Source organism: Xiphias gladius, chromosome 1 (genome assembly GCF_016859285.1).
Source record: "Xiphias gladius isolate SHS-SW01 ecotype Sanya breed wild chromosome 1, ASM1685928v1, whole genome shotgun sequence".
Classification (NCBI taxonomy): Eukaryota; Metazoa; Chordata; class Actinopteri; order Istiophoriformes; family Xiphiidae; genus Xiphias; species Xiphias gladius.
The window spans coordinates 22,248,784-22,261,279 of record NC_053400.1 but is presented as its reverse complement, the minus strand read 5'-3'; positions in this window follow the sequence as shown (position 1 = coordinate 22,261,279).

The following is a 12,496-nucleotide window of genomic DNA, read 5'->3' as shown; positions in this document are numbered from 1 at the left end:
TAGAGAACAAGATGGAACGGCTGAGAGGCTGGCGGCTAATGTCAGCAGTGATGTGACAAAAGCGTACTCCACCTCCAGTCCCACCATGAAATAAATGATCTGACACTTGCCTGCTCATGTGACAGACTACAAGGATGAGAAACACCAAATTGTCAGAAAGTGAGCAGGGGAGAGAGACAATTAAAGACTGAGAATAAAACATGGATCCTCTTATGGATTTATGTGACCAGTGAGCTTTTGGGTCACTTACTATTGCATATTTATCTGAACAGCCTGATTTATATTGGCAGACTCATGAATCAGTACATTATATCCTTACATTTAGAGTCCTATGAATCATATTCTTCGTGTCTAGTTTTACATCTTTTGAGGCTACTGGCTGACAGCACTGTTCACTGTCTAAAGGCTTTTATATACAGCTACAGTCTACAGTAGTAGACTGACTCACATAATGTGGAAATTTGTGTGCAGGGCGGTGGCAGCTTTCCAAGATATATCTAGTTGTAAACTGACCCCATCCATTTCAGGGGTTAACAAATCAAACTCCCTTTGTAATTATTGTTGTTTTTAAAAAACATATATTTTGCTACTGTCTGGCAACTTGACAAGCTTTACGCATGTTTTATGCTGCATTAGTCTCTCAAAGCCAGCAGTTAAAATTACAAAGAGGATTTTGCAGCTACTGTTGTGTTTGCAAACTTAATTTCCTTGTAGGCTATCCCTGGTGCCTAATTACCATTTCCAAATATAAAAGACACAATAATATACAGTTTGAGGTTGTAGTGTTTGTGTGCTGTCTTCTGTTGGAATTCAGAATTCACTTCAAAGCGCCCTGAATGGTGAAGTTCATAGATACGTCACTATATTCCTACAGTATATGACCAGTCGGTCAGTATAATATCCTAAGAACAATTGCACATCTGAAGTCAGACTTTGTAACACTCTATCCTTAGCCCTATCTCCCAGAACTTATGTTTATATAGTACTAATTTACAACATGTCACAATCTAAAACCAAAGGCAGGATGTGAATCATGCTGCCCAGGTGCTCCTGCACCTGTGCACTTGTGCACAGTACACAAAATGGGGACCCGCTGGTAAGAACATTGCTACATACCAATACTAGTGGTCAAAAACTCCACAGGGTACTTTTAACATAATGTGTGCAGTAACGATTTTGTTTGAAAACAAATAAAGCAAAGCAAACAAGTAGTATATGAATGTAATTCCTAGAAGACGGGCTGGCCTGCATTGAAATGAAGAAGCAGCTCAAGACTCAGTAGCCTGCGTAAACTGGGATTTAGGGATCACAAATCATAACCCGAAAACCACTTACAGCACAGGACCTGGCGTGTTTGGTTCCATGACATAAATGTCACAATAATATAGTTTGTGTTTCTGAAGTCTGGATTTTCAAGAGTAGAATTTAGAGATTGAGGGATTTAAAGCAGAATAATTTAGAGTTTATGTAAGAAGACGCACCTAAAAAAAGTAGGTATAAGGATAACTATTCCAGGGATAATATGACTATTGCTATTTTCAATGCTATTTTGTAATTTCAAGGCCATAGAAATGGAACTCCAACCCGGTAAACCACTCACATAGCCACTTCAGAGGCAACTAGAAAGCCACTTTTCATATGGAATGTACTCAGCAAACAAAAAGGCTGCAACAGCCTTGTTGTGTGGTGATGACTCTGTCGTAACAATGTGAAATTGCAGTTAATGTAATGTCAAGTGTAACAGTTTGTGACTGAAAACATTCGTGGGAGTCTGATTAAAAGTGTTTTGTAACGAGGAAGGATTCGGGAAGGAAAACACAAATTCAGTCCCCTATGCGTCAGCTATAGACTTACAGTAAAGGCTAATTTGCAAGTGAACAAAAAACAGGGATGATGGTTATTTGTCAGTCAGAATCATTTAAATGTGGTCAAATGTCTGGAGATAGTGTGCTTGAGTCACATGGCTCAACCTTAGTCTTGAAGAGTTTTTGTATAGAGAAAAATAATAATTGAACTGACAATAGTTAAACGCAGAAGTGGCTGTGAATTTCAGAGCTTGAAACAAGTGCTGCATAACTAAATGTCCCTCAGTCGTGTGATTTTTAGGGCAACAGCAGGGCAGCCTTGTTTTCTGGAGTAGGCAGACTCTGTACATCTATAGTTACACGACAACACAACCATACAGACACACACACACACAATAATGCCGCCAGCAAGAGACATTGTAGGCGATAGGTCAGAGCACTTTGGAGCCTCAGCAAGGTTATGTATTGTTGTCTGTCCTATTTCTTTTTCATCCTCTCTCGTTTCATTGTGCTAATGAATTTTTAATTGTCTCTCTAAGCTCTTAAGGCAAGAGATGTGTGTCAGAACCAATAAAGCACAGAGACCACCTGTGGCTGGTGTCTGTTTTTGGCTCGAAAGGGCAAAGGCAGAGATGGCTAAGAGGGGTGACAGGGAGGGGTGGGTTTGGGAGCGATGCTGTGTTTCCTCCATACTCAAAATATGAGTATGGAAATCGTGTTGCACATAATTTATCAAAGAAAGAGAGAGCATTATGCACCCAGCTGAGATCTTGTAGCTTATTGTTCGGAAGTTCAGACTGAAAGAAGAAAACCATCTTCTTCGATTTTTGTTTTTACAAGGAACCAAGCCACACTTTGTTAAGTAAGATGAAATCAGAAATTCAGTCTTTAAACTTGGATGGTGCACGAAGACTGAGTTGGCTGTAGTTCGCCATTTTGGGAAGTATGCTTATTGGATTTCTGGTGGAAAGTTAGATGAGAAGATTGATTCCACTCATACACAAAGCTACAGTACAGCCAGCACCCGACTAACTTGGCTTAGCGTAAACACTTGAAAGAGGGGAAAGCAGATAGCATGGGTAAGTTACAGATTTAGAGGGGGTTATGTGCTGAACTATTTCTTGGGCCAGAGTTGAACTATTGTGTTGCTGGTCATAGAATTTTGCTACCTTTGGACAGAGTGGCATCGATCATCTCATCTAGAACTAACTCTTGGAAAGAATGACTGTATTTCCCAGAAAGCCAAATTACTCCTTTAGGTTATCCAGTTACTTGCAGCCTCAGCAATGAGGGGGAAAAAAAGTCTTTTATCACTTTAAACTTTTGTCTTCTTTCCTCTGTTATTCATGTACAAGTTATTTGAAATTTTGCGTTTTACATATGTTGCTTAAAAGCATTTAATTACATTGAAAAATTCAAGAGAATTATTAAATTATATGTGTTACCAGAAGATGCCAGTGCTATATTTTTGAGATTTGACCTAAGGCATTGTCTTGTAATTGTGTGTTGGATGGGTGAAATGTTTGGCATGACAAGGAAAGGCAGCGTTTTTTGTAGAGCACCTTTAAAACAGAGGCAATTCAAACTGCTTACTATAAAGCAAAAAAAATGCAATGACATTTAAAAATACAATTAAAAAGGGAAATAAAATTAATAAAAAGAAAACACCATACATTTAATAAAGTTCAATAAATAAAATAAATGGGAACACAGCAAAGATTTTGAATACAAGGAAATACAAACGAACTTTACATTCACTGTAGACCACTTCTGCTGCGTGTTTATCATCTTTTATCATTCTTTTATTGAGCGCAGTCTGTGGGTAACTCTGTGATCAGTCTGTATAAAACCATCATTATTCAATAATGGCAACACAGGTCTTAGTTTACACTGTTTCTGCCCAATGGTTTTACACTGACAAGACATGTGAGTTGAAGTCTTTGTCCAGTTACTGCTACAGTGAGGTTATAGTGTAGCTATTCACTCAACCACTAGAGGGATAATCAGACCTTCACTGCCCACCATTAACTGTCTTAACTGTAACTTGCTTTCCAAACTTCTGCAAAGTGAAGCACTTTTTGGCTTGCTTGCATACCCATTTTGGAATTTCTTACTCATAAATATTATATATGTCAATCATTTTACTGTTGAAATGCTGTGCACGGAAGGAAAATTGGAAAAGTGTGAGGCTGACGTGTTTTAAATTTGGCATTGATGTATCAATTCCAAACTTATTTGACTGCCTTTTTAGGATGTTCCTATCTTTAAGAAAAGAGCAGAAGCCTCTTTCATAGTCCAGAAACACCAGCTCCATCTCCGTCCGTCCATGTTGCTCAGCCTCACACCTTGCAGATATGTCAGCTAGATTATTCACCCATAATCACAGCGTTGCCCAAGTGACGGCACCTGCCCAGCAGACCGAGCCTCCGCCAAGTACAGGCTGTTGGTCTGGTGTCAGATCTATCTGGAGTCTCTGCTGACGTTTTCCACTATAAATACATGCCCCTGCACAGTTTATCCAAAGTCTCCTCAATAAACTCACTACTGCACTTAACATGAGTGGTCCTGTCACTGCAGCCTGTCCTCAGGCAGAGAGGTGGCTCTGTAATATTTATCACAGGGGTTTTACTCTGTTTGAAGAGGGTGTCATTACAACACATAAGCTATTGCTCTTGAAATCATCAGTTTACCAGAGAGGGGCGCAATACCAGCTTAAAGCGCTCGAAGGCTCTAAAAGCGTATCATCAATATGTCACATCATTACTAATAAACACTACAATAAAAATATTGAGCACCTGCCTATTTACTAATTACCATTTAGTTTCCTCTGAACACATTTAAATCCCATCCAGTGTAAAGGATCAGTGAAGATTAACAGTGTTGCTAACATGAAGTGATATGATCACTCAAATTTTATTATTTTAAATTTTTTTGTATCTTAGACATAGTAGACAGAGTTCATGAAGCTTTGTTTTTTATTTACATATCAATGCGTTCAATGTATGTATAGGGATGGGTTGACATATATAAGGCCTGTACGGTTATCTCTGATGCCTTTCAGCCTGCTTGTTTCATGCCGTTTTGGCCTAATGAGAGCTGAAGTCCCATATGGCTTTACCACATGGCTGAGAGTCATCGGGTGTTTGCTTACTCTATCAGAAGTCCGAGTTATGGAAACCTCAAACGACTGTAGGAAATGCTAAAAATAGAAGCAGTGAAACCGTATTATTTGAATATCGATTGTAGCGTATTTAGTCACAAATACTTAATGTTATCAAGAAATACTTTTGTAACATGTGTAACACATTTTTCAGGGGTTTTAATGGCAGGCAAAAGACCCTTTTTAACTCAAATTGCTGTTATTTTGTAAGATATTTTCTCAGCTAAGAAAATATAGTGCAGAAATAAAAAGCAAGTCATTGACAATTTTAAAGTTTTAAAATTTTATTCTTGCCAACACTTTAATTCCCTCTAATTAGCATTTATTAGCAGCATATACACATTTAATAAATGTTTTAATGCACTATAATGTTGCTGTAAGCACTACTGTTACTATTAAAGAGGGATTTTTTTTGTTCTTATTTTTGTACTTTGAAATAAAAGGGCACCAAATGAAATACATGAAAACATATACTCTGTATGGAAAATAGAACCTATATCAAGATTTATATTGATGCATCTATTTCCTGCCGCTTTCGTGTTTTTTTATGCATACACACCCTCCCATCAGCAGTAATCGGTTTGGGCATTGTGGTGTGTCGTTTATGGCTCTGTCTGCCTCCATCACACCTGTGACTTCCTGTAGCCAGAGGCTTCAACAGCTTTCATAACAGCCATCTGCAGTAGGACGCTGGGCTGCATACTTCAGTCACACGCCACCACAGACATGCATTACTCAAGCTAGTTGAGGTCTAAAAATGCATTGAGGCTTTTTCACACTCACACTGCCATAATGTATGTTTTCATTTTTTCACACACAACAGGTCATATATAATGTTTTGCACTGAATGACACAAAATTGGACTTATTTTCATTGGGGATTTTATCGTCTTCAGCATACATACACACGTCTAAATTTTCATGTAGGGAACATTTCCTCTTCTGTCCATTGTGCATCCCCGAGACACTGAGACTGATCCAAGCTTATCATAGTCAAGATCTAAAGACATATTTTAAAATCAAATGAAAAAAAAAAAAAATAGCTGTCTCTAGTGCCTGCAACACAGCTGCATTGTGGTGGAAATAGAAGCTGGTCATTTTGGTGCCACTCAGCTCTTATTTGCATGTGGTGCAGTGATGTATAAAATACAAACAGGGTGTGGTGGCGCTGGTGCCCACTGTGGAGTTACAGTTTATGTACTGATGTGTCTTGGTCAGTGGAGTGAAAGACAATCTGGTCTTTAACAGAACCAACAAACCTCATGGGGTCAAACGGTCTCCTCAAACAACGTCAAATGATCCATATAAAATTTAACAGGGATTATCATGTTGAAAATGGTGCTTTTTTTTGGTGTATTTAAGGGATCTTTTTTAATTTGACCAAAAATACAGATATATAAGTATAATAAGCCAAAAATTAACTACTGCACATGTAAGTAAGACAATGAGGAACTTAGAGAGCGCCATTAATTCCCCTCACAGTTTAGAGTCTAATAGAATTCAGTGGAATAGGCGGCAGAACGCATATAGATTGCAGTCTATCATATTAAATTGATAATGATATACAGAAGATTATAAATAATGTCCAAGGCTGTTGCTGAAGTAGATGGAAAGCTGAAGCCTTTCCATGATAATGTGATCTTCATATATATTCATAGTCCATAGCCATGTGAAAAGTAAAGGTGTTGACTCCAGGGACATGGATGCAAAAACCACCAATGCTGAAGGCTGCATGTGTAAAAGGAGCTTAAGCAATGGTTATTATTGATAATAAATCGTTTGCATATATACATTGTATGTTGGCTACAGTTCATAAAAAAATTAAATAAATAAAAAAAATCAATAAATCATTGAGGATGTTTTTTCAAAATGATTGTTAATATTTCAAATAATACTGCATGGATAAATTTAAAAAGTAACCATTATCCTTCGGGTATTAATGCAAATAATGCATCTAATGTAACAAAATGACAATGTTACTCCCACATAATCAACAATTTATATTTTTAAAAATGCACCACCAATCCACCAATTTTATCTTACTATGATCCTTTTTGGCTAAAAATAACTTAACTTGTTACAAACATCCAAATAACTTCACATCACCATCAGGATTCAGGAAGAACATTTATGCCTACTTGGTCGACCTGACCTTACAGGCTCGCAGCTGTCATTCCTCCCCCTCCTCCTCCGTATGGCAAACAAACACCTCAAACAGCACCTGCAGCACTCCAACTTACATAATCACGTCTGCTTGACATCCGACATACTGTCCATTGATATGTTTCACACGCTTTCCTGAATTTGACATGACTTGTTGACGGCCTGCCTGCATTCAAGACGCTGACAACTCAATGATGGTGTGCCTCAGTCATATACCATGTGCCATTATTCAATTAATTTTTATAGTATAAGTGCCGTGGAAAACTGGGTTCCACTAACGACAAGGGGTCTGATAATATAGTTTCATGTTGACCCTTTGTCCCGCGATGATGAGGAACTGAAGAAGTGCTTTCAGCTGTTGCCTTTGTGTGCACCTGCTGACGGAGTGGCTGGCTATTGAGTTAAAAAGCTGCACGGTGCAGGACTCTATCCCTTCATCCTTGTGTACTGCTTTCCCTGTCATCTGTGAACAGCTTTTCCATCTCATCTCTGATCCAATTTACTCTTTATCTCGCAGTTGACAAATGGTTTGGTAAGACCAAAAAACTTGGCTGTTTCCTTACACATGCAGTGCACTGTATACAGTAAAAGAAAACCAATAGATCAGTCTTGACACAATATTCAGTCCCAACACTTTGCACACAAGAAGCCCCTTTAGCAGCAAACCGTCTCTGGAGTTGAAGCAGACTCATTTGCATTCCTTGAGCACAAATAGCTTTCTCTGCCTTCCTCGCAGATTGGTTTGGCTCAGTCAAGTTGGCTGGGTATCGTCTGTGAACAGCTACTTTCAGGTCATTTCACTGGTTTTCAACATGATTTAAGTCCGAGCTTTGGCACTGGCCTCTGCGGGGCTTTCATGCTGTTGCTCTGAAGTTATTCCAGCGTTGATAGCTCCTCTGTTTTTGCAGTCACGGTCCTTTTAGACAGGTTTATCGATGTAAAGTCCGTGGCAGACTTAAGAATTCCCCTATACTTGTCTTAATTCACTGTGGTGTTGATTCTTACAAACATCCCTCACAGGATAATGCTGCCATCGACACGCTTCACAGTAAAAAGGGTGTTAGATGGGTGACGAGCTGAGCTCTGCTTAACCAAACGCCACAGCCTTGTTGTGTCATGCTTTATGAAATGCCTTTTCACACATTCCAGGCAGTTCTATGTGTTTATTTTCAGGGGTTGCTTCCTTTTTTTAAACATACAAAGGTTTCGGTAATCTCATGTTTTATTCATATCTGAATGTTCAGATCTATTGATGTCCCAACAGTCAAAATGCTGTGTACACTTCCCTAGATCTACACCTACTGACAATAAACAAATTATGTTTGTTATGGGTTTATGTAACTCTGAGGCTGTTAAGATTTCCATTTCACTACATTTGTAAAAAATGTAAATTTTAAAAATCCAAAGTTAGTTTATGTATCTAAATAAGTGATAAAAATAATAAATCAACTTCAAATCAGACCACCACAAACAGTGAAAAACAAAGGGAATGTACTGCTGTCATGAAAACCAAATGTCTATACTACTAAATCTACGTATGTAAGCACATATTTGCAAAGTGAGTTTTATTGCATTGGTAGGTTCTACCTATGAATAATAATAATCATAATTAGTAATCAAGTACTTGACTCTACCTATGCTTCATAGTATTTGTTTTTTCTCTGTATTTATTTTATTTGCTTGGGTCACATACATGTTTTAAGTGTCTTGACTGTCTGCCAGCGGTCTCTGTTTTTGTATTTTATTGAATGTTTTTTGTCTCATGTATTTATGATCTGTCATGCAAAATTGTTGTTGCAGGCATAAAAATCTTTTTAATCTAAATTTTACAAATCTGACAAAGTATTAAATTTCAATATTTAAACATACTAAAGTCTAAGGTTAAATATAAAGGTTAAATGCATTAAGGGCCCTCACTGGGCTTGTAATATATTCTTATATTTGTTTTACATGCTTATTAAAATTGTTTTTTTTTTTTTTAAAAAGCCCTTATAAACTGCTTTTTCTTTCTCTGAGGGGAAGTTTTAAATCATGTTTTTGAAGTTGACTTGACTCAGAAACAGTTTTTGCTTTACCTTGTAACATTCAGGGTTGATTAGTTTTGTGACCAATGACCCAGAAGACATTGGCTCTTTCAGGTTTCAAGCCTCCTCCTCCTCTTCCTCCTCAAACCTATAAAATCTCCAATAGGGTCTCTTTGATTTGAAGAATGCTTCATTAGCTTTGCCATCTCAGGTTCCCGGAAAAACAACACCACACAAACATAATTCATATGTTTGTAAATGTAGTTTATATAAAATAAAAAGACAAACTGCATCACTCTAAATGTCAAAACAAATATTTGGGTTCACCAAAACAGAACAGTAGGTTTAGTGTTTGAGGGAACAAGACTAGGTCAAAAACTGGCTGGTCAGCCCTTTATCTGTTTGCTTCTCTCCTACTCTCTGTGCTCACATATAAAGTAATTGAATACAGCTGAATTCCCAATAAAGCTGCTCTTATTTACATCTTTTTCTGTTTCTGTTGTCAGACAACGGAACAAGTATGAAATAGTGACTAAAATGAGGCCGATTAAGACTACATATTAAGCACCAGTCACTTCCGAGCCATTTCCAAGCTGCTGCTCTGTACTGCTAAAATCCTGAATTTATAACCACGACAGCATATGACAAAATCACCATACACATAAGTTAAAGACAACGATTCGGCTGTGATTTCTGCTACATTTATTTGTGAAATGATCACTCAGAGAGAAAGTTAGCAGCTCATTCACGTCTGTGTCAGCTGCCATGCTGTCAACTGAATGAGACTTGTAGAGAGGTGTGCCTTCAGAGGAAAAGCCCGACCCTGCGCTTGCAGGGCAATACTGGCGACTCTCTTCTACAGAAAATAGCTAAGGCTTGTCCAAAACGTCGCCATATTTGTTGCTATGTGCTTTTTTGCAGAAAAGTCACTAAAGGGGTTTGAAAAGTTGTTCAGTCTAGTGACAAAAGCGCTAAGTTGGCAAAAAACTGCCCATAAACGAGCCCCTGATGACGCAATAGAAACTGCACCAATTCATTTTGAAAGAGCAGCGGCCAATGGGGAAACTCCAACACTCAGCTGGCTGACCAATGGCGTAACGTTAGCACTCAGGCACGCGGTATTCGGCTGACCAGTGGTGTAAGATTATCACTCACCTACTCACCCATTCACCCACCCACCAATGGACATTGGCATTCATAGGGCTGACCTCACCGTTGCTGTCCAGCCAAAGACTAACAGTGCTGTACAAGTCCCTTAAGATGTATACCATATAACTGCAATTTCCCAGGTTCGATTCCAGTCAGAGGACTTTTGTTGCATGTAATACCCCACTCTCTCTGCTCTTGTTTTCTGTCTGTATCTATACAATCACAATCTGGCAAAAAAAAGAAAAAAAAAAAAAGAAAAGGGACATAATGAGAAACAGATGGTAGGGAGAACATGAGCGTCAAATTAGACGATCAAGTGTTATTACTGTCTACAAACACAATGTTAGAATACCACTAGTACACATAACACTATACAGAAGGATTTAGTCAACAAATTGCTAAGTTGATCAACAGAAAATAACTGACAGCTGTAATAATAACATAATTGCAATTTATCACAGAATAGGATTAAGAGTCTACATCCTACCTAGTGACTGTGTGAGGCTGTACTTATGGCACAGTTTTGCATGGAGTTAAATACTAACATCAGTGTACTAACTTTCCACCAGTCATGGTGTTAAGATGCTGTTGTTTAGCAGGTGCAATGCTGACTATTCACCATCTTCGGTTAGCCTGTTAGCATGCTAATAAATGCTAATTAACACTACACACAAAATACAAAGAGGGGCTGAGTTTGCAGGTATTTGCTAATAAACAAGATACATGACACATTAAAAATTTTAACAGAGGAAAACGTCAGGGGTTCACCAAAGTTATTACAATACATCAAGAGGGTGATATGAATATCAGTACAAAATTTCATGGAAATCCATCCAATATCTGTCAAGACATCTCACTAAAAAATGAGTAAAAATGCCAAACATTCGCCGGTTCTTAACTGATGTTACAATTTGATTTTTTTTCTCTGTTTTATGTCACTTTAGATCACCTTAGGCCCTGGGAACTTACAATGGGTATTATAATAATTTTATAAACAAAAAAAAATTTGGTTATGAAAACAGTCATTAGTTGCAGCCATAGCAGTGTCATGTAGTTTTATTACTCAATGAGGTAGAAAGCCAAGCCATGTAGACTGCCTGTCCCTAATCCATTTCCTTTTCCTCGGCTGTTCTTCGGCGTTAGCATTGTTTTGGTTACATGCTTTGCATACAGGTCTTCCAAAGGCAGAATGTTTTTAAGTTCATTCACTGCTGTTTCTTTGTTTTTCCTCCCTGTGCAGCTGACTAAGGACCAATTCCCTCCTCTTCACTGACTGTATGTGTATTACCAAGACATCTGCTCTCTATAGTTAACAGTTCGTTAGTGCGATTGTTAGTCCTATAACTAACTATCTATGTATATGTATTCACAAGGTCAGTAATGAAGGTTTTACATTTCAAGCTATTTTTCTTTCACACACTTAGTGTGTGAAAGAAAAGCCTTGCCCAGATCTGTGCCTCAACACAATCCTGTCTCTGAGCTGTGCCGGCAGTTCTTTCAACCTCATGGCTTGAATTTTGCTCCAATATACATCGTCAGCTGTCAGACCTTATATTGACAGGTGTTTGCCTTTCCAAATCATATCCACTCAATTGAATTTACCACAAGTGGACTACAGTCAGGAAACACCTCAAAGATGATCAAGAGAAATAGAGGCACCCGAGCTAAATTTCAAGTGTAATAGCAAAAGGTCTGAATAACTATGTCAATGTGATATTTCAGTTTTTCCTTTTTCATAAATTTTCAAATATTTCGAAAATTCTGTTTTTCGCTTTGTCATTATGGGGTATTGAGTATAGATTGATGAGAGAAAACATGAATTTAAACGATTTTAATTTTATGGCTGCAACATAACAATATGTGAAATAAGTGAGGGGGTCAGAATACTTTCTGAATGCACCGTATGGCCAGCACTGGCCTCTCTCTTCCTATTAGCTTTCAGATAGTACCATAGCAAACAGCATCTCAGGGACAGATAAGTGAGGCCTGCTAGCTATGATCAAAGTTATATTAGGAAAACGTACATCGAAGTGGCCTTCAGTTTTAAAGTTTTGCTTGTCTGGGAGCCAGGCCTTGCCTCTCCTCCCCCTTGTGACACCACATATGTGATACAAGCCAGTTTGGATGTGGCCTCAGGAGAGGGAGATGGAGGTGCTTGGCAGCTCACAGCTGATCCTCACAGTACTGCTGCCTTCC